The following is a 22202-nucleotide window of genomic DNA, read 5'->3' on the forward strand; positions in this document are numbered from 1 at the left end:
GGATTAATTCAATGATCCAAGACAATTTCAATTCCGTCTTATTTAGTCTTATTTAAATAAGTACATACTTTTGTATGTTGCAGTCTCATGTAGTCCTATTAAACAAAAAGGATTTGGTAATGTGTAGGTAAAATCGCTCTGTGTTGAAAGTGGACTTTAATTTTTAATTGTTATTTATAGTTCACTTTCACACAAAAAACCCATCGCTGTATAAGTATAGGTACCTACGTTTTTTTGTGATATTAATACCATGACATGTTATAAAAATTGAAGATATATATATGCTAAATTTGTTTTAAAAACTTGGCATCTGAAAACGAAAGTGAAACGATCCACTCCTACAAGCGCTCGCGCTCTTGAAACGCATTTTATCTTTTCAGCAATACAATAATCCATAATAACCTTGTCACAATCTCTTTTATTCTAGAATAAATAACGTTCTTCATAAAACATGTAAAAACATCGTTCAAACATCAAACAGCGATCAAGATCAAACAATCAAGCTACACGGAAAAGTCCGTAGGCACCATTCAGAACGAATCACCGTACAAAATGATATTATTTGCAACGTAATCCGCGAACAACTACGAGATTGATACTACACTGGGGTGATATTGACATTAATTTATATGGATACGGTTTAAAAATGTAGGTATAATGGGTAGTAGCCGCGACGCTAATAAAGTCCCTAGGGCGATGTGAATTTTTGGAAGGAATAAATACATATTTCGACACGCAATTTTGCTTTATTGAGCTTGTGACTCAAGGTCGAAAGTCGCCTATATTTTTTCCTAGAATTTTACTAATCAAGAAAAATGGCGCTGTAATCTACGCCGAAACATAATGATACTACGTGATTATCCTTAGTTCCAAATTTCGCCGCTTGCTTCTGTAAGTTGGCCGCTCTGAGTAGTATTTCGGCGGGAAAGTTTCGGGTGCGTTCACATGATGGATCGGCTAATTGCGCAGGATGACAGGAGGCGTCGGATGGCAATTTTTTCGCCATTAGATACTCGCATTCGGTCATTTTATTCGCACGCATTTTTTATAGATATTGCGGTTATTGTCAAATTATGAATGATGTCAAAATTATTACAGAGATATTGTAATATAAGGCAAACAATTATATATTATTTACTGTCAAGTAGGTCAATTTGGAACTCTTGGGACTCTTTAGAACTTTCTCATTTAAGCTTTGAAACCACCATATTATTGATTTTATTTTGGATTACCTGAAAGCTATACTTACTGCCGTGGCGCAACGACCCGAAGTGGATCTTGGCCTCCGACACCAAAGACCGCCATGCTACTCTGTCCAAAGCCGTTTCTGTCGTCTTCTTCATCTCTCCAGCGGTACCTAGGGCGTCCAAGCGGTCTTCGGTCAATTGGTACTCCAGAGTACACCCTCCAGACAGCGCGATCTTCCCCCATTCGGACTACGTGCCCGAGCCATCGGAGTCTGGCGGCTTTCGTTTCTCCAATGATGTTGGGCTCGGACACCAGATCTTCAATCTCCTGGTTCTTGCGGTCTCCAGGTTCCATCCTCTGGACGTGTGGGCCCAATACCTGAAAGCTATAGATTTTTTTTCTTTTTTTTAATAGTGCCGTGAAACCCTATCGGGATTGTATACTTTGTATCTACACTGCATTCGTGGATACATTTTACATTATACATTGTTGTGATACATAGGATAAACATAAATTGTATAAAGTTACAAATGAGATTACTTAATTACAATTAAGGAATAAAATTATCGGCGGGTAAAACTATTTAAATAATCGCTTAATTATTTAAATAAATTATTTAAAGTACTCCATTCTACAGTTTGTGTTTTCGAAAAAAATTGCTTTACATACGGCCAATATTGACCAAGTAATTTAGCTAGTTAACACAGTTATCAATCTACAATAATATGGTATTGGTATCCGGTATCCTATGCGTGTAATTGAATTATACTTATTTGCACAAAGCAATAATGTATTAATATCTTCCTAATTCTAATAACAATTTTACACGCCGCCAGTAACAAACGAATAATACGTTTACACTTATTAGGGTATCAATAATAGGACATTATGCAAATAAGCTTTACAAAACACGTGTCCATGTTGAAATTAACGTAAACTTTATTGTTAAATAGCGTGTAAAATGCCCTTCCTTTTGTATATACAAATGGAAATAACTTTATAATTCAACGGTATCTGTAAAAGGTCTCATTTACACAAAGATCAAAAGAAAACATGCGCCATTTTAGAACTAAAATACTAGTATTCGTCCAGCCAGTATGCATTCGGAGTCAACTGCGTGTAAAATTTAAATAAACGGTTTGACGCTAATGCTTCCTAATTTGAATTTCTGTCGCGGTTTAGATATCTTTATTCGCCAAATTCGAAATTCGAAATTTAAATAATAGAACCATAGACGAATGAATGGAACATTTTAAACGCGTCAGTGATTGCTTTCATATTTAAAACTGGTTGGAAATGTTTGAATTGTACAAGTAACGTGCCTAGCAATTAATTACTAAATTTTGATGTGATAAATTAGGATACATTACACGTAGTTTTGTCACGCTTGGGTACAGTTTCACTTATTCAATTAGCATCTGTTTCCTTTACAACTGCATTGCTATCATTTGCAAGTCTACCGTTCGAGATAGGCAACCCCTTTACTGAAATTTGTGTTGTGGCCTCAGTCCACGATATCTTCATCAATCTCTTGATCTCTACAAATAGACAGACATTTATTCATAATATTTCCCATAATACCTAGGTACGTATATTTATCTACATTTACCTACCATTAGCATAAAAAAAACATTATACATATTTAGATGTTTGCGCTGGGGTCTGTGAGATCTATTCACATCATATGCGTTTCAAGTTTGGTACACAAAGAGGATAAACATGCGATAACAAAAATATTGAATCAGCCAAACCGGGGTTATGAAATGGAAAAGCATTTAGATACATAAAACTAATTATATTTACATGAAATGTGCAATATTACATCAAATACAAATATTCATTAATAACACCAATGTTAATACAGTCGAAAGAATTAACAATTATACATTGAGCTTAGAAATAAATACAAAACATTACAAAATATATATTTTTTTTTTTGTTACAAACTTAATTTTACATTGATTGACTATAATTGATTACATAATGTATATATACGTACCTATATACATTGTCCCTAATAAAAAAATAATTAGTAATTCCAATCGTTGATCAGACATTGAGTCATTTCATGTCTACTCTATCATCATCATGATCATGATGATGATGATATTGATGATGATGATGACTATTTAATTTACATTTGCCGTTGTTTAAAAACTCATCCACCAATAATCGTAGGTGTTTTTTTTATTACTATATTATAAACTGATCGGCGATTGGCCCTAGTCACACCTGAGACCTGATGGAAAGTGAAGACAGGGCCTAAGATGGAGCTCACCGGTTCAGTAATAGCCATTCTACAACTGCGATAAAAGACCCTATTATGTCACGCGACAGTTAAAATATTAAATAAATAAACAGTACGTACAGCAGACTAGATTAACAACTAAACATTTATATACATATGAAACTAATTACGTTTCAAAACGCGCGATATTTCACCCGCCATTGTTTAAAAACTCATCCGCCAATAATCGTAGGTGTTTTTCGACGCTCTACAACTACAATGGGTCTCGTTACCGCGATAAAAGACCCTATTATGTCGCGCGACAGTTGGCGGTCCCCGCGGGAGCGGTATCTCACCGGTTTGATTTATCGCTGGCGCAGGGGCCACGATAATTAGAGGTTATGGAAGATTTGGGATATTGGGACGGTGTCGCGTGGCAATTATTTTGGCTAGTCTTTTGCGGTAGGGGTAAAATACAGAAAGTACATAGAGTAGGTTAATGTATAGAAATATTTATACTCTATTCAATGCTGTTGTCCTAATGTCCTAATAGAATTGAAAAACAAGTCCGATTCTGATGATATCTACACTATATACTTGTTATGGTTGTGAACTGGTTTTGGTACAACCTGGACGATTGGCGCGCATCTTTCACTTCAATTTGCATGCATCAGTGAGTGTGAGCTATCATCAAAAGTCGTATCAAAATATGATCGATCGTAACAAGTTGTTAAATCCGAATCAGGTCCCTGCTGGGCCCCTGATATAATATTCATGTATTACATTTGTAAAGATGTCCAGATATCATAGTAATTAAACATACTAATATCTATCATAAGTCTAAAACCTCTTATATAGATAGATCTAAAAAGAAAGATCGATTGCGATTATATAACAATAAACATCAAAACTATCTGTATTTTTTAGGGTTCTTTAATTTACTGCTCTATTAACCGTGAATAAAAATTGACAATGCATTTCTCGACACACCATAACGCACCACAGACAATCCAAACTTTTTTTTAATTAATTCCCCGCACGTGTCTCGTTTTCCCGCGCGCAGCATCCCATTAAAGACTCGGTGGGATTATCGAAATCAATGAAGAGTCAGTGCGGTCCCCCTGATTCAACTGGTGTCACAGCACAGTAGAAGACTATCCTCGATTTTATTTGTAAAATAAGCTTTTCAACACTTCAGAACGCAAATTTCATTGCATCATTAGAATCATTACTTATAATTGTGTATATTGGGTTGAATGTGACAAGAAGCGAGTGCTTGTCTAACGATCGGAACAACAATCCCGTTTCTCTTGAATTCGGATGGAATGCAACCAGTTACCAAACGTCATAAGTTCATACGAAATGCTAATATTACATGTCTTTTCGGACGACCACAGATCACGGGGCAATCTCAGTGGAGTGTTTGACCGCGGAGAGGGGTAATGTGCTATGTGCTTCAAGGAGGTAAGCAAATAAGTGATGTTGGTTGAAAAAAATCGATCAGGGAGACAGGTCGTGACGCTGTAGAAAGTTAAAATAAAGTAGTTTTTGGTGATTTGAAGCCTGATTCATATATAACAATTTGCGATAGTTTTGATCTTATTTTGATACGACCTTGATGATCGCTTACTCTGGTGCATGCGAAATAAATTGAAAATCGTGCGTGAGATGCACGCCAATCACCAAGACTTCAAGACGATCGCCAAGGTCGTGTCAAAACCAGTTCTAAACCGTAACAACCATTTTGCCGTTTTAGAAATTTTAGAATGCTGTAGTTTTACAAAAAATATAAAACAGGACTGAAAAATATTCTCCCGATACGTAGAGGTTATATTTATTAATTCAAACTACATATATAGAAACTTATAGCCTTGACATATTCTCTACCAGTCAACCATTTGGGTCAAACAGAAACTTGTAAGAAACACAAATCAACACTAACTTGTTCTGATGCTTATTACAAAAAAAAATACACGAGAATATTGTAAATGCAATCGCAGGCTCCTTGTTTCTTACGGCAGAAAATAGTACTTCCTTACCCCAGGGTACCCAGACGTAATAAGGTGCCTAGACAAAATAAATGTCAATACACTGAGATATAAAAAAGTCCTTCCCGTAATCTAGTCCTCATTACACTTGTATGCATGTCGCAATCGCAAGGACCTTTCCAGTTCCCACCGTCACAAAACGTCTTATGCGACACTGTTTTAGTACAAAACTACCGTCTTTTTACACTTACCCATATCACCCTTATTTGCGAAGCGTAACGCTACGTCAATTTCGCCGTAACTACATTTGTAAACTCATTGAATTGTGCACCTTATTTTGATGCTAGCAGGGTATTTATTTGAATGTTTTTTGAGAGTAGTTAATATAAAAGACGCATAAAGACGCCCCTGCCTGTTAAAACGTTAATCGAATCTGGACTAATGGGATTTCTTTCTTGGGGGACGGCAAAGGATTAATTTATATCAATTTAAATGCAGCACGGGGTGGTTTTATTGGGGGCGATTGTGCTGATTATTTTATTATCCGAGTGGACAGTTTTTTGCTACTCTTATTTTGACCGAATATTCGTAATATTTCTATACTTAGCAAATAGTGCTTTATGTGGCAATCTTTGCCGTCTATATTCCTTGACAGTTTTTTAATTAGCCATTTTGGCCCAACTTTCCGGGTGCGTGCGGCATACATGTCCATTGTCCAGCCCAGATTGATGAAGACAATAGAGCAAGCAATAAACCTAAGTGCGGGTAGCTCGAAAAGCGTGTCCAGTTAGATGCTGACACCCACATTCGTCAGTCAATTTAGCAACCATGAGTGTAAAATTCCACCTAAAACGCCGGAATCAAAATGTAAAATAGATTAAAGGCCGGTTGCACCATGCTGTTCCCTCTCTAATCTTAACATCGTTCGCTAAAAATGTTATATGTGAAGTTTCATAATTCTCTCCTGCGTTACGTAGGTAATTCAGTTCATCATTAGTGAACTAGCTTAGCTAAAGTCCGTTTACCTAAGATAATGTAAAGAAAACGTTCCCTAAAACGCATCAGCCTGTACACAGCACTTTTTCCTACGGTTTGTTTGCCCCGCTCTAATGTATGTGGGAGCCGCCACATGCGGATTAGAATATTTAGAATAAGGACGAGCGAGCTGTTGTGGAATCCTTTTACTACTTTTCACCGAGTCCAGTATGGCTTTATTGAATTTATATAGTGAGGAAACTTTACGTTCATATGTGTCTCGTGCCGCTCGCCATACAAAACACCAAGGTATCTAAATTTGTGGTAGTAATTAGTGAGTTTTGGTTGTCACCTGACCATTTGATAATGCATCTATTCTGTTTTTAATGTTAAATATCACGCTAACAACACCATAGTAACTTTGCATATTGAATAACTATTGGGCATGCTACTCGTAGTGAAAAACAGTTTTGCGTAGTTTCTCAGTTTACGACCGCTGCCAATTAGCGTTGCCTAGCAACGCGTGGCGGATTAAACTCGATGCTGCGACACTATCGCGCGCCCGAACTTGTTATTATTCTTATTATCAGAATTTGCAGAATATTCGAATGCTAGTCTTGTGATTATATCTATTTGAGCATACAAAACCCAATATTCAATATAAAGCAGCATGATGTCGGCACTACTTTGAAAAAAAACTCGTATCTTGTCATCTTGTTCTGTCAATCAAAAGATAAATGTAGTATCTATGTATGTGTTGCATACAGATTTTCTGCCTTTCGACTTTGAGTGGCAGTGTGACATACGAGATCTTTTCAAAGTAGTGCTGATTCGCGAGTTTTTTTATAGACTGAAATGATTCTCTCCATCTAGCACTTAGATTTTTGCTATAAAGTAAGAATTAAAAGATAGATGGATGGGAAGTTTAGGCATATTCTTCGTACCTAGTACCTACCTCTACTCCATGGCCCCTGTTTGACCCGAGAAAGTGATATAATACGTGGTGTGGTGGCCATTATAATGCAATTTTTGTGACAATTAGGTGAGTCAATTGCACAAGGAGAGTGGTGGTGGTGGATAAAATGTATAGAGTCGGACTAAGCTAACTCTGCATGGCATTTGTAATGACAAAGTGTGGAATGTCATCAGTAATGTCAAATGTCTAGGAAAATATGCCGTTTATAATGATACTTATTCCATTCAACTTTAGGTACTTATATTATTATTAAAAATATGTACCAAACGTGCTCAATATTTGAAAATTTTAGCGCTGTCTTAACCGCATGTCGAATACAAACTTCACTTGACTATACTTAAAACTACGACAAGAGTAGGTAACTAGGTACTTGTCTGCTGACAATGTCTCGGGTATGTGTAGTTTTTGAAGTCTTGAGGAAATATGGCATACTTAATGTACGAGACAAATAAAATGGAGGAGGAAGCTACCGCGAACTTTGAAATGTGGAGATCGTATAAGTCATAACGGTTGAGTCTGTCTAAGCTAACTTTGCACCGACTTGAACAGAACAAAGTGACATAATCTCGTAATAAACGTCATATTTTCACAGAAATTTGACGTCAATGATGACAAAGTCACACTTTGTCACTCCAAATGCCGTCCAGAGTTAGCTTGGTCCTACTTACGGTCAGCTGCCGAGAAAAGTGACACCCCCCCCCCCTGCATTAATAGAAGTTTGTATGCAGAGGTACTAAGCGGATAGTATTGCTAACTGTACATTTCTGTCGATTCATGCAAAAACGGTTAGAGATTGAGTTATCATCATCACTCGTACTATACAGTTACATGAATTTTCAAAATCAAATTTTGACAAATGTTTCGTCTTTTTAAATCCAAAAGTATAAAAGAAGAATTATAAATTCAATATACGCGATATAATCCGTTTTCATAGTTTTATTTCAAGAATTATTAACTTAACGTTAAAGATAACCAAAAGCGCGTCAATTTTGAAAATACCGCGACTAATTTTCATCAACACAGGCAATATGCGAACTTGCCATGTTTTTTAAAGCAAAAAAGGCATAAACGTGAAAAGCGAGCAAAACGCAGGTGATTCGGAAACGGTTGCAATGCAGTTTGCAGTTTTGTTAATAGTTTAATCCGCGCCGATCGGCGGGCAGCCGCATGGAATAACTACTGCTGAATATTTTACCATTGCTGCTCCTACTAGCTGAACGTTCGTAAAAAATATTTGTTTATCTTAAATATATGCTACCATAAAAAGCCGTTTTTAATGAAAAAGCGTTTTCCCCAGTTAAACGCATTTTCACAAGTTGAAGATAGTTTGGGCATTTTTTTCTGTAGTGATGCACTGGACTTTTTTTTTTTCAAAATAGGTAAATTTAATGTTTTTCCTACTCAGAATCACAAACTCCTTCGTTCCTACTAGGAGGAAAAAAGCGTCCCAAGTTTTATTTTTCCATTCCGTTACCATTTTTCAAACACTGCACGGCCGAGTACGGCGGTAACGAAATGGAAAGTACAAAAAATGTATGAAAAATATGGGACATTGTTTCTTTCCTAGGAGCATGGAATCAGCTCATGATTCTAAGCACAAATAACATTAAATGTATATATCCTAAAAAAAGTCCAGTGCATCACTATACAGAAAAAATGCCCGTTTACCGTAAGGCCTTAGTGATACCTAGTATTAACTGGAATTTTTCAGTCAAAACTAGTTTTCGCAAATTGCTTTGGTAAAAACGCGTTTTCACAAAAAAAAGGGGTTTTTACCCCCGTAAAACTTTCGTTTTTGGTGAAAACGTCCCCACAATATATAGCAGAGATAGGATACTTAATGTTGACATGTCTTTAGCCTTTTTTTATATAAATATTTTATATTCATTTGTCCTTAGTAGGGCCCAGCATCGCGAGTGTCCGCAAACACAGCTCATTCGAATACCCGGCAATAGGGAGTCAAAACAAACTTTTTGTGTTCCCGACAGATTAATCGATGTATATCGAATCGACTAGATTTTTACACGGATTCATTTACTATGTTGCCTATATTACACGTGCTAGCAATTTTCAATTACTTATTGGATGCAGACCAAGGGCCGATTACAGACGGACTGCAACCCGACTGCAATTTCTATGAGAACTGCACGCAGACGTTGCAGTTCTCATACATGTTGCAGTCGGGTTGCAGTCCGTCTGTACTGGTCCTAAGAGGTATCAATTCAAAGCTGCCGAATTAAAGATGGGACGCTGCTTTAGTAAGTACGTGTATTTCTGATCTCGGCCCCACTGCAAGTCGGCCTTTCACGCACGAAAGTCTGCGTTTAGTCAGTGTCCGATCTCGGCCCTTTTTAAGCTCGGCCCCCGGCCTCATACCTTCGTATGTGCTTCGCGCTGGGACACTTCGGATTTCCACTCTACACGGATGTCGGCCTTTAGCCTTCGCAGAGCCTCAAAATACCCTTTTAATTTAACCATAGGAACGTATCGTATCTGATCTTGGTAAAAAAACACGCTTCATACAGTACAATTTATAATTAACATACGAATGACACACATAAGAGTTTAAAAGGAAAGTGGACTACCGCTTTTCCATACAAACGTAATTTTAAAATCTGTTATATAAAACTTCATAAATAATTATATCATAAAAAGACCGAAAAAAATTTTCCTTCAATCCACCTACTCAAAAGGTTCCGGAATCCGATATTCGGTAATCTTAAAGGAAGCAAACATTAATCGAAATTGTAATAAGATCCCAAATAAGCAGGTGCAAATAGGCCGGGGGTAGTAACTTAACACCGCTACCGGCACAGGCTAATCATAGAACTAACTTTTAATGTTGTAATTTTGTAGTACAGTAATCAATGAGTAAGTACATATTAGGTAAGATAAAACAATGATAAGAGCGCACCGCCAACAAACTGTTATGTTTTACTTACATGTATGTTTTCTTTATATAACAATTAAAAAAAATGAATAGCTGTAATAAACGGAAACATTGGATTGGAGATTCACGTTATATTTGTTTGTAGCGGTTTTGTTTGTCAAGCTAAAACAGAAGATACAGGGTGTCCGGCGGCTGATTTCCGATTTCAAAATTTTATAAAAATAAAACTAAAGCAAACCAAAACTATTTATTTTCGCGAAAAGTAGATGATTGTGTGGAGTACGCAATACACGGTCGTCGTGAACGCTGCTCGTACTATTAGTGCTTGAGAAAGGAGACCTAGGCTCTCCGAAACATGTCTCGCGAGTGACTAAAACAAGTGAATCTAAACCGTGAAATTATTTAATAATTGTTGAATGTGGATTTCGTTTTTTGAAAATCACATTTTGTAAATGTCGACCTTCGCTGTGTAATTGTGTATGTGTCGCAGGCAAATTGTAAGAATCCGCCGTTTACAAACGGCGTCTTCAATTTACAAACGTCCTCACGTTTACAAATTGCCGGAGGCAAATTATTAGTGCGTACACCACCATTCTCACGGCCACCAAAATCTCAAGGTCACCCAACACTGAATCAGAGCACCCCACTATCCACGTGGTCTTGTCTGTCCTACCCCTTAGAGAGAATTGCGAAATCGGTGGCGCGGAGGGAGAGCAGCTCTCGCCCGCTGTACGCCTGTGACGGAGCAGTGTAGTGACCGTGCTTCAGCTTCGTCACGCGAGGGCGGAAGGGCGGAATTTCCGCAGCGCCGGAGCTACCTACGCCCCTAATAAGTCCGACAAACTCCAGATTTAATGGACACCCCAGCGTTTTTCATAGTTTTGATGTGCAGCGCCACGAGTGCTAAATTAAAGAACTAATTCGACCAAGATACCGCGGCAAATTACAAACGGCGATGTTAACGTCATAAGATATTTTACAAATTGCCTGGACTTTTTACAATTTGCCTTCGGCATTTTACAAACGGCGTCGTCATTTTCCAAACGTGAAATCGTTTGTTAAATGACGACGCCGTTTGTAAACGGCGGATTCTTACAATTTGACTGCGACACATGCACTCCTCCAACCTTTTCCGCTTATTCCGAAAAATGTACGCTTCGCTTTCGCTCGGTCAAAAAAAGATACTTTACTAGCCAAATCATTTCCAATTTCCAAATATGTACTTCTAACAAACATTGAAATCAGAAATCAATGCATTTATTCATGATATCTATGAAATATACTATTATTATTGTTAATAATTACAACCTACCCTTATACCCGTATTCAAATCCAAAATGAACCGGTTTACACTAGTAATTAAGGGCAGGCATTATGTATCCGAACACAAAACTAAAACGAGCCGGTTATAACCGGCCGGTAATTAAGGGCGGGCATTACGGAGGCGTGTTGGCCGGACAATTACGGCCGCCGTAAATTGGGCCGCGAATATTTAATAATAATTGGCTTGGCTTTGTTTAACCGGCCCGGGTGGTACAGACGGCAAAACCGGCATAATCTAGCCAATTTTTTTCTTGATGAAATGAAACATGTATTTTGAATTTCCAAACAGTTTGACAGAACGGTAAAAGATCTTTTTCAGATTATCTTACACGATATTTGCTATGGACTCGGATATATTATATACCTAATATACAGATAGAAAATTTTAAAACCTTTTTCTAGCAGATCTAAATTATTTTGAATTCACCCCGCTCAAAATCGTTAGGATTTCTATCGATATTACAATCCTACCGTTAAAAAAAGTTTTCCGGATTTGGTCATTCCATTACGTCTCGTTCTAGTGTTTGCTGATACTCCCAGCCTCGTTAAGCCGATTGTACCCGGTTATGCGAAAAATATAATGGCGCGTCATTTAGGTACACGATTATAACAATAATCAACAACAACGACATAAAATGTATCTTACTATCTTTAATTTGTTTATCCGGATGTTTTTGCTGACACTCCCAGTCTCGTTAAGCCGGTTATGCGGACAATATAATGGCGCGTCATTTGCACGATTATAAAATTTTTAACTAACACAACCCTTTTTCCCAACACTCGTACTAACTATATTTATCCGGATGTTTTTGCTGACGATTCCAGCCTCGTTAAGCCGGTTATAGCCGGTTATGCGGACAATATAATGGCGCGTCATTTGCACGGTTATAATTGGGCGATAACGTGACGTAATAGACAACTCAATTTGCATCTAGACATGACTGGGTATTAGGTACATAACTATCAGATTTTAATATTTAAGGTACATACATATAAGTAGACACACTAATACTCCATGGCGCAATATTGAACTATAATTCAAGTTATTCTTATTATAATTATTACATGAAAAATGTAGATATAATTCGTGTTGATATCTTCTGTATACGTCGCTTTGTTGTCTTCTTCTATTATGTGTAGGTAGCGTGTAATTTTTACTTTTAAAACACAAATATGAGTAGGCAATAAAAAAACACGACGAACAAACGTCTGTAACCAAACTTTCAGCTTCTACCTTTTTTGAATGCCGCCATTTTTAGTAACGAAAATATGCTTGATTGCCAGATTATGTTTGAATTATTCTTTTTGTGTAAGCAGTGTGGCACACCAAAAATTAAAACTGTGGACAATTTTTAAATACTTTGAACAGTCGGAATCAGTGTGATCACACTTCGTTCGCTTAAGAAATTTTTCCATAGAGAGAGGGTAATTTTCAAAACCTGTAAAGTCATAAACTTAATGATTTCCACCCCTTCATAAAACTACCCTTTGACAAAGAAATACTGATTTATGTTCATTTGAAAAGCGCAACATTTTAAAGCTAATTACATTTTCAACCCAGTGACTTTATTGAGTAATCCCGTGCAGGTGTCCTTTATCCCTTATTATACTGTGAAAGGACAGGTACGGTATTAAACGTAGACATATATACGAAACAGACGTCGCATCAAGATCAAGTTAGCTCGTTTTGCATACGACATATTTAGGAAATGATGACGTTAAGACGGACAACAGACAAAGTCACATAGGTACATCATCGTAAAAATATATAGGTATTTTAAACATACGAATATTTATAATACTAGTATGGTGGAGGGTAGATTTAGTTTTCTGCCAACAAACTGTTCTGCAGTTTGGCAGATAAGTGCCTTTATTACTGTAATCTCGTTTTTATGGAATAAATAAATAAATAAACCATTTGAATCAAGTTATAGAACTGCTCTTCATCTAACATTGGAACGGACCTAATAGGTATGCATATGTTTTGCTTGAAATATGTTTAGCTATTATATAGTCTGTCCGCTTTTCTAAGATCAAGTTATGCCATAGTAAATCTATGGCGAACTTGATCTTAGAAATCGGACGGGCTACACTTGACTTGACTATACGCGTGTATTTTTGATATATCCGCAAATTAAAACAAGAAAGGTTTCAGTGGTATGTAACAATTTTTAATGTTTATTTTAATTTAATCACAAGTGCGTAATTATTTTTTGAAAATATAATAATAAGCATTACTTGTGACAGATGACGTTGAGTCAGTAAGTACGACGTTTTTAAAGATTGTCCATTAGGGCCTATACTAACTACTCTTAGAATATGCGCTCATATAAAAAAAAACATGCTATAGGTATAACTTTGAATTTCAAGTGAGAACGGCGATAAAAGGGTTAGAAGCATTATTCATAATCATTCACATGCAAAGATTGCAAAGTAGGTGCGTTTGGGTCTACTTAGGCATAATGTCTATGGAGTAGGAAATTCTTGTCTATGTATCATTCTGACAGTGGTGTTTAATTTAATCCTAAACACCTGTAATAACTGCCGCCATTTTGCGTGTCCATGACTTTATACTACAGTGCGCACATCATTGTCGCAATTATATTTTACTATAATAATCATCCTTAACGGAGTAATAATGAAGTTCTTATTCCTACTGTTTAACTTTGTTTTTTGTCTGTTTGTAATAATTGCTAGCACGTGGTAATTGAGAAACATTATTTGGCAACATCGTATAAGCAATATAACATTTAAAACCTTCGCGCTTTGAACACATATTAAATCTGTGATCGGATCTATCGCGAATTTGTTTGTAAATGTGATTTAATATCGTATAAGCAAGTTTTAAGCAATGGTTAATATTGCGAAAATAACCTATCCAACTGCGACGATTCCTCAGTAAGATAAATTGTACATACAGCAGCAAAAGTGCATTGCTACTTTATGAATGAATTCCATTCATAATGTGTGCATGCAATTTTTTTTAGCTCGCTGTAGAATATAGCGGAAAGTAGTCATAAGTAATTTATTTTCCCATGAAAAATACTATTGTTTCATCCCAGATTGCTCCAACCCAACGTAGAAATCCGCTTTTTTTCAGAAATTCACTAAATTAAAAGTGTGTTATACTGATTATACTTATAGGAAGGGTGACTCGTCTTCTGACAGCTTTTTCGCTTCAAATTTTACGCTTTAAAAAAAAATTACATTATTTTACTAGGAAATTCCACGTGTCGTATCGCTACGGAACGTAGCACGTAGATGTTTTCAACGTAGCCGGTGCTACGCGATGCGCATGAGTTGAATGTCTTGTGACTTCTATTTTGTAGAGCCGTAGCCGTTCGAAATTATTCAAAACATAAGCTTTGACAAATTGACAGCAAAAGATAAATGGCACAGGTCAGGTTCAGGCGGGGTAAGAGAAACATACTTTATTTTTCTCGGGATAAGAGAAACCGTATAAGGAAAGTGCATTAGGTTTATTTACCCCTTACCACCCTTACCACCCTTACACCGCACCAACCTTATATAGCTTTAAAATACTGCAAGTGATGGTATTTTTTTGTTAAATTTGTAGCTTAAATACCTAGTTAAAAAATAACGAAATAAAAATTAAATCATTTGATTGTAAGGAAATTACTATAAAAAAGAGAGATAAAGTATACTGTATAACTTGCAAACAAAATAAGTCATTACCCTCACTTTTGGCCTTAGATGAAAATAATGATTAGAAAATGCGAAATAATAATCACTATCGACCACAAAATTATTCCTATTGTTTGTTTGTGTATCTGCCACAGATAAGCTAATTTATGGCGGCCCAAATGGCGCGCATTATCACACAATTAACTGATTCATACAAACACGCCGACAGTGGCTCCCCGCGGCGTGGCACATTATTTTGTAGGGTTCCGCTGTTGTTCGTCATAGACCAGCAAGATGTAGAAAAATTCCGAAAAGTTGTCGGACTACATATGTTTAGACATTATATGAATTGAAGTTTCCATTTCCGAAATAGGAACTTTCCGGAATGTTAGCCAATATATCCTAAATCTTTTTAAATTCCTAAAATGTTCCGTCGCCAAGTTGCCAATTGCTTATAACATTTTATACCATATTTTTCATATTCCCAACTGTAGCATTTAAAAGCAGGCAACAGGCGAAGAGGCTATAACTTATCATTACATAAAATTGCTCCATTTTACTTTTATACAATCTGCTTACTATCGAATAATGTAGCCATTGCTCTAAAATAACCATTACAAAAATTGCCTATAATTGTTTTATTTTTATTTGTATAATTTGTTAATATCATGCTGCACGGAACTCTCCTAGCCCCAATTAAATCTACCTTCACCCAATATCACCAAACTGAATCACTCGTAATGGCAAGTGTTGCCATATGCGATTGTTGTAAACGCCTGTCATTACATCCAAATTATTGCCAGCCTTAAAAGAATTATGTGCATGTAAATACAAAGTCTCTTACGACATTATAGTTCTGACAGTTGAATATAGAGGGTGTAGTCTCAAAGGAATGGGTTGACGGCTCGTTTTCTAAATGCCAGGGTAATGTGACGCTATCTATCTACCGCAATAATGAAGGAGAGTTAGCTTTAATAAACATCTGTGTTATTTTTTAATTGTCATCGATAGCGCATGGAATTAGTTGAAATTTAATTGATAGCATTAGGTATGGGTCTCTATTATTTCCCATAAAGTTATAAGTCATATATAATGTATTGTTTGTCCAGATTTTCGCTAGTCATGATTTGGTTATTCTCAGGAACGCGTAACTTTTCAGGATTGCCATAAAACAAACCTAACATATCTATAGGATACCCTGAGAAAAATCCTGAAAAGTTAACGGTTTCAGAATTATGACTAATGATAATATGACAATCATTACATTATGACTTTCAATAATGATGTCAAACAAAGGGAACCGATTAGGTATACCAGCTACAAAACAGGGTAAACTAGAATTTTCAATCGGTACAATACTATAATAAGTATTAGGCACCTACTATACATATAAACATTAACTATTTTCTTAGAAGATTTATTGAAGAATTGTTGATGCACTTTCTCTTTTTTTTTCAAGTATTTTTTGCTATTAGTATGGCCATTTTGTTTGTTAAGGAACGAGTTAATAGTATGCGTTAGAAATGGGCCATTATCCGTTTATTTCCACATACCCAAATGTGCGTATCATTAGTGTGCTTAGTTATTATTATTGTTATTTTATCTCAGCTCTGTTTTTATAATATGTATAGATCGATCGTACCCCTATACGGCATATATAGGTACGTATCTAAAATTGTAGGTACTTGTACAATAGTTCCTTCTAGTACTAACATTCACAGGTTTTTAGGTATATCTTCATCAAGAAAGATTATTATAGGTTTCTATTGTTAGCGGGGTTCGGAACGTGCCCTAACTGACAGCGCGGCTGTCATCGAAGCGAGCTGTCAAGATAGCTTCCCGCCTTATTCACGGAAGCGTCGGTCTGAAGCATTGTAGTCAAAGTCAAAGTCAAAATACTCTTTATTCAAATAGGCCTAGCAAGTCTAGCAACAAGCACTTTTAAATTTTGTGTGTATCCAGTTTAAAATAAATCGTTTACTTAAGCAAGACCTAGTGCGTTTTGCTGTTATTACTATTTTCTTCGATTGAATTAAGGTATTATCTACGTAGTCAGTACCCTCTAAAAGTTGTGCTACATCTCAAACGACTGCTCTAATAGTAATAAATTGCATTAATGTTTGCGTGTTCGCCGTGTAAACACTGCACCCTACTCTAGGGATCAGCTACTTCATAAAACATTTCATCTTTACACTGAGACCATCTATTATACATTTACCTCCATATCCGTAAAAAGTATGCCTCACCAGAGTTCACATATACTGGTTTATGGGTAGTGTGATTGCGAATGATCCCTACACAATGCTTTGCGCTTTCATTTTTTCCATTCACTTTATTGGGATTTAATAACAAGTATTGTTGACTTTGTTGTACAAATGCCGATTAGATAAAGTTTGATTAATCAAATTAATGTGCCTGCAGGTTTATTTTATATTTTTTGCAGTTACTTAAAAACATGTGTATGTTCCAATAATATTAATTTATGTAAACATGAGAGGTAGTTTTTATAAATTACAACATGGAATTACAAACTTAAAAAAAAATCCTAAAATTATTTATTTTGTATTCTTAATTTTAACTTTTGTAACACAGGTTTTTTATTTACCTGGCTCAGAAGTCGGGGACTTCAACAACACCTATTTTGTACTTGCTTCTGTCGTTTTTTTTTTAATTTCATCTAATGAATAATTTTTTTCATTTTATCTAATGATTATTATATTTTCGAAAGTAGAAAAATCGCTTATTTGTTTTATTATTACATTAATATACATAATTATACTTAGTCTACCGTTCAATTAATCAGGTTTAAAATATACTACAAATCTGTTGGCTGTATATCATTAATATGGATTACATGCAACAGTTTTTTTTAATCACAAGCTTTATGTTTGTGAGTAATAAAGGTGTACGGTTTAGGGTTGGGATAAAAGGGATTCTATTAGACAAATGTAAACGCGTAATGGTTGCTAACAATGATTAAGTATTCGTGACATTTTTATCAGGAAGATTTCAACTTACTCTCTTCTGTAACATGTAACCTTGACTCTAATGCGGTACACTTTGGTTTATATTCCTCCTCCGTTCTCAAGTTTTCATAATCTCTATCTAGATTCTAGAACCTTTAATTTCAGTAGGTCGGCCAAGGAATTTAATTTCAGTAGGTAACATTTCGTATTTTGTCACAGTGACAGTGTAAGTAAGTATGACAATAGTAAGTAAGTAAGTAAGTAAGTAGTATGAGGTCCCTAGCGACTTTCACATTGATTGTCACTGCGAGAAGGTACGAAATGGTACAAAAATTACAATATTTGATTCTACCTTAAGTAAGTTCAAATTATCTGTCCGACGTGAGAATACAAAAAAAATTAATACGCACGAATACACGGTATTACACTATCGTTTTAATGAGAAAGCCATTGTATCGCTGTTATAAGTTTGTAGTACTCGTTTAAAGTAATTTTAAATCACCCTTTAGCTATCTGACCCACACTTCTGTATTGTATTGTTTTGTTTATTGTGATATGTATTAAAAGATATTTGCATTCTATAACTGCTTTGATCTGCAAAACGACTTACCAGCCGTTTTATACATATATAGGGCGGCGTAATCGAAAGCCGTTTACAATAAACGAGATATCGTTAACACGGTCCTTAGAGACTGCGCCAGTAACCCCGTGTCTATGGAGATGATTAGTAACCTTGGGATGTATTTGGGTCATTTAAACTTAAGTAACATATCTTGTTTTGTATAAATTAACTTTTTAGCTTTAACTAGTTTTTAAGACATTGCTACGCCCTTGCAGGGTGACCATGTACCAAATCTCTATGTAACACCTTTTATAACCATGGTTTTTGCATTAAATAAATGAAAATGAAAGTATTAGTAGTAGTAGTAATAGAAAGCCGTATAGAATAAACGAGATGTCGTTAACACGGTCCTTAGAGACTGCGCCAGTAACCCCGTGTCTATGGAGATGATTAGTAACCTTAGGATGTATTTGAGTCATTTAAACTTAAGTATTAGTAGTAGTAGTAATAGAAAGCCGTATAGAATAAACGAGATATCGTTAACACGGTCCTTAGAGACTGCGCCAGTAACCCCGTGTCTATGGAGATGATTAGTAACCTTAGGAGGTATTTGAGTCATTTAAACTTAAGAATTAGTAGTAGTAGTAATAGAAAGCCGTTTAGAATAAACGAGATGTCGTTAACACGGTCCTTAGAGACTGCGCCAGTAACCCCGTGTCTATGGAGATGATTAGTAACCTTAGGATGTATTTGAGTCATTTAAACTTAAGTATTAGTAGTAGTAGTAATAGAAAGCCGTATAGAATAAACGAGATATCGTTAACACGGTCCTTAGAGACTGCGCCAGTAACCCCGTGTCTATGGAGATGATTAGTAACCTTAGGAGGTATTTGAGTCATTTAAACTTAAGAATTAGTAGTAGTAGTAATAGAAAGCCGTTTAGAATAAACGAGATGTCGTTAACACGGTCCTTAGAGACTGCGCCAGTAACCCCGTGTCTATGGAGATGATTAGTAACCTTAGGATGTATTTGAGTCATTTAAACTTAAGAATTAGTAGTAGTAGTAATAGAAAGCCGTTTAGAATAAACGAGATGTCGTTAACACGGTCCTTAGAGACTGCGCCAGTAACCCCGTGTCTATGGAGATGATTAGTAACCTTAGGATGTATTTGGGTCATTTAAACTTAAGTATTAGTAGTAGTAGTAATAGAAAGCCGTTTAGAATAAACGAGATGTCGTTAACACGGTCCTTAGAGACTGCGCCAGTAACCCCGTGTCTATGGAGATGATTAGTAACCTTAGGATGTATTTGGGTCATTTAAACTTAAGAATTAGTAGTAGTAGTAATAGAAAGCCGTTTAGAATAAACGAGATGTCGTTAACACGGTCCTTAGAGACTGCGCCAGTAACCCCGTGTCTATGAAGATGATTAGTAACCTTAGGATGTATTTGAGTCATTTAAACTTAAGAATTAGTAGTAGTAGTAATAGAAAGCCGTTTAGAATAAACGAGATGTCGTTATAAGTAACAAGGTCCTTAGAGAAGTGCCATGTCCAGTGTCCATGAAGATGATTACTAACATTAGGATGTATTTGTGTCATTTAAACTTAAGTTATGTTTAAGATACGAATTTTAGTATTGTGGCGTTTATGAGTCAGAAACTTTTTTTAATATGAGTTGTTATACGTCTTTTCTGCGGACATCATCATGAAAAAAAAACGGACCTTAAAGCCTTTTTACTTTATCCATATAAGCATATTAACTTTGAAAAGTTATATGAAAAAAGTCTTAGAAAATTTTACCCAAACCGTCAACTTTGTCATGTCCACAGAAAAGAAGTCGATTTTCCCGAATGTTTTTGACGCTTATTGTAACTTTCGGCTTTGTCACCTTAAAAGTTAGTTTCCATATTGTCAATATATGTTTTGCTCTTCTTTAGTTTATAATCTTCTCCCCTTATCCATAAAACTTTAAATTGATTGGCTTATTTTTTCAACTACTTTCTGAAGAAGCCTAATTTAGAAATTAGCATTGCTACATTACTTGTTACAAATACAAAGGATCTCAGTATTGCTAACAGTTCAATTATTGCTTGTGAATAAGTAATTATTTATCATTTATCATTTATCATTTATTTATTGTATTGTCATGTACATAATAGGTGTTACATAATATAAAATCAGATCATGACACCCTGTAAGGGCACACAATAGTAATATTATTCTAGGCTAATTACATTTACTTATTAGTAATCAATTTAAGTTAAAATAAAATAAATGACCGCAAATCTTAAAACTAAATCTAAGAATATATCGTCAAAAATAATTATATTGGTAAATGATTAATTGAATTGATTTGTCAGTTTATTATTAATAGTTATTATTTCAATTTATTGATGTCGTATAATAATAAGTAGGCTAATGGTAGAAAAAAAATGTCAAATTGCAATGTAAAATCCTAATTTCATCAGTGTCTTATTCATAACATTACTACATACTTAGCTAAAATAATAATATAATGTATTACTGGAATTTATTATGCGCATTACATTGCTGTGAATAGTGTGAATAGAGGCAGACCGACGATTTTTATTTGTTATGTTTCTTCGATATCATCAATAAATTCTTGAAGGCTATAGTAGTTTTTATTTATTAGAAATTGTTTGAGTTTATCTATGAATTTTTTTTCAGATGTTTCGTTCTTTATTTTATCTGAGAGCTTGTTATAGATCTTAATAGCCATCATGTTTGGGCTTGCTTGGTACAATTTTAAATTAATTTTTGTTGTAATTGCCAAATTATTTTTGTATCTCGCGGGGTATCGTCGTGGTTGTTCATAGACTTTTGTGAATAAGTGGGGATATTTCCGAACGAATTTGCATATTTCGAGAATATAGATTGATGTTAAGGTCAGTAGTTTGCGGTTTAAGAGCGGCTTACAACTCTCTGGGCTTTTGATGTTGCCTAGAATACGTACGCATTTTTTTTGAAGGATGAATAAATCTTCAATATTTGTAGCATCACCCCAATGTATAATACCGTATTTTAACCACGAGAAGGCATATGCGTAATAAGCATTGAGAGCTGTTCTTAGGTCGGTGCATTTCTTTAATTCTCTTAAGGCGTATATGAATTTTGACAGTTTGTTTTTAATTTTTGTCACATGTGCCTTCCAATTCAGATGCGAGTCGATGTCTAGTCCGAGGAGCGTGAAAGTATCGACACACTCGATTTGAGTTCTCATAAATGAATATTCTATTTTCAAGGGGTCTTTTTGTCGGGGCCTAAATTGCATTATCTTTGTTTTTGTGAAGTTTATTTCTAGATTGTGTTGTTTTAGCCACTGTGTGAGTTTTGTGAGTATGTTATTTAGGTCAGTGCATAGGTTTTCATTGTCATTACAAGAAGTAATAATAGAGATGTCATCTGCAAACATTACACACGTTTCATTTAGGATTTTAG

General features: G+C 35.5%; 1 protein-coding gene across 1 annotated transcript in view; it reads right to left on the reverse strand.

Annotated features, from left to right (window-relative positions):
- Positions 1-21988, reverse strand: part of LOC134750549 (exosome complex component CSL4) — a 143156-nt gene extending 121168 nt beyond the window's left edge. The window contains exon 1 of the mRNA XM_063685752.1: positions 21978-21988. The gene's annotated coding sequence lies outside the window, so the exon portion shown is untranslated. The remainder of the gene's footprint in view (positions 1-21977) is intronic.
- Positions 21989-22202: the final 214 nt, after the last annotated feature.

This window comes from Cydia strobilella, chromosome 20 (assembly GCF_947568885.1).
Source record: "Cydia strobilella chromosome 20, ilCydStro3.1, whole genome shotgun sequence".
Taxonomy (NCBI): Eukaryota; Metazoa; Arthropoda; class Insecta; order Lepidoptera; family Tortricidae; genus Cydia; species Cydia strobilella.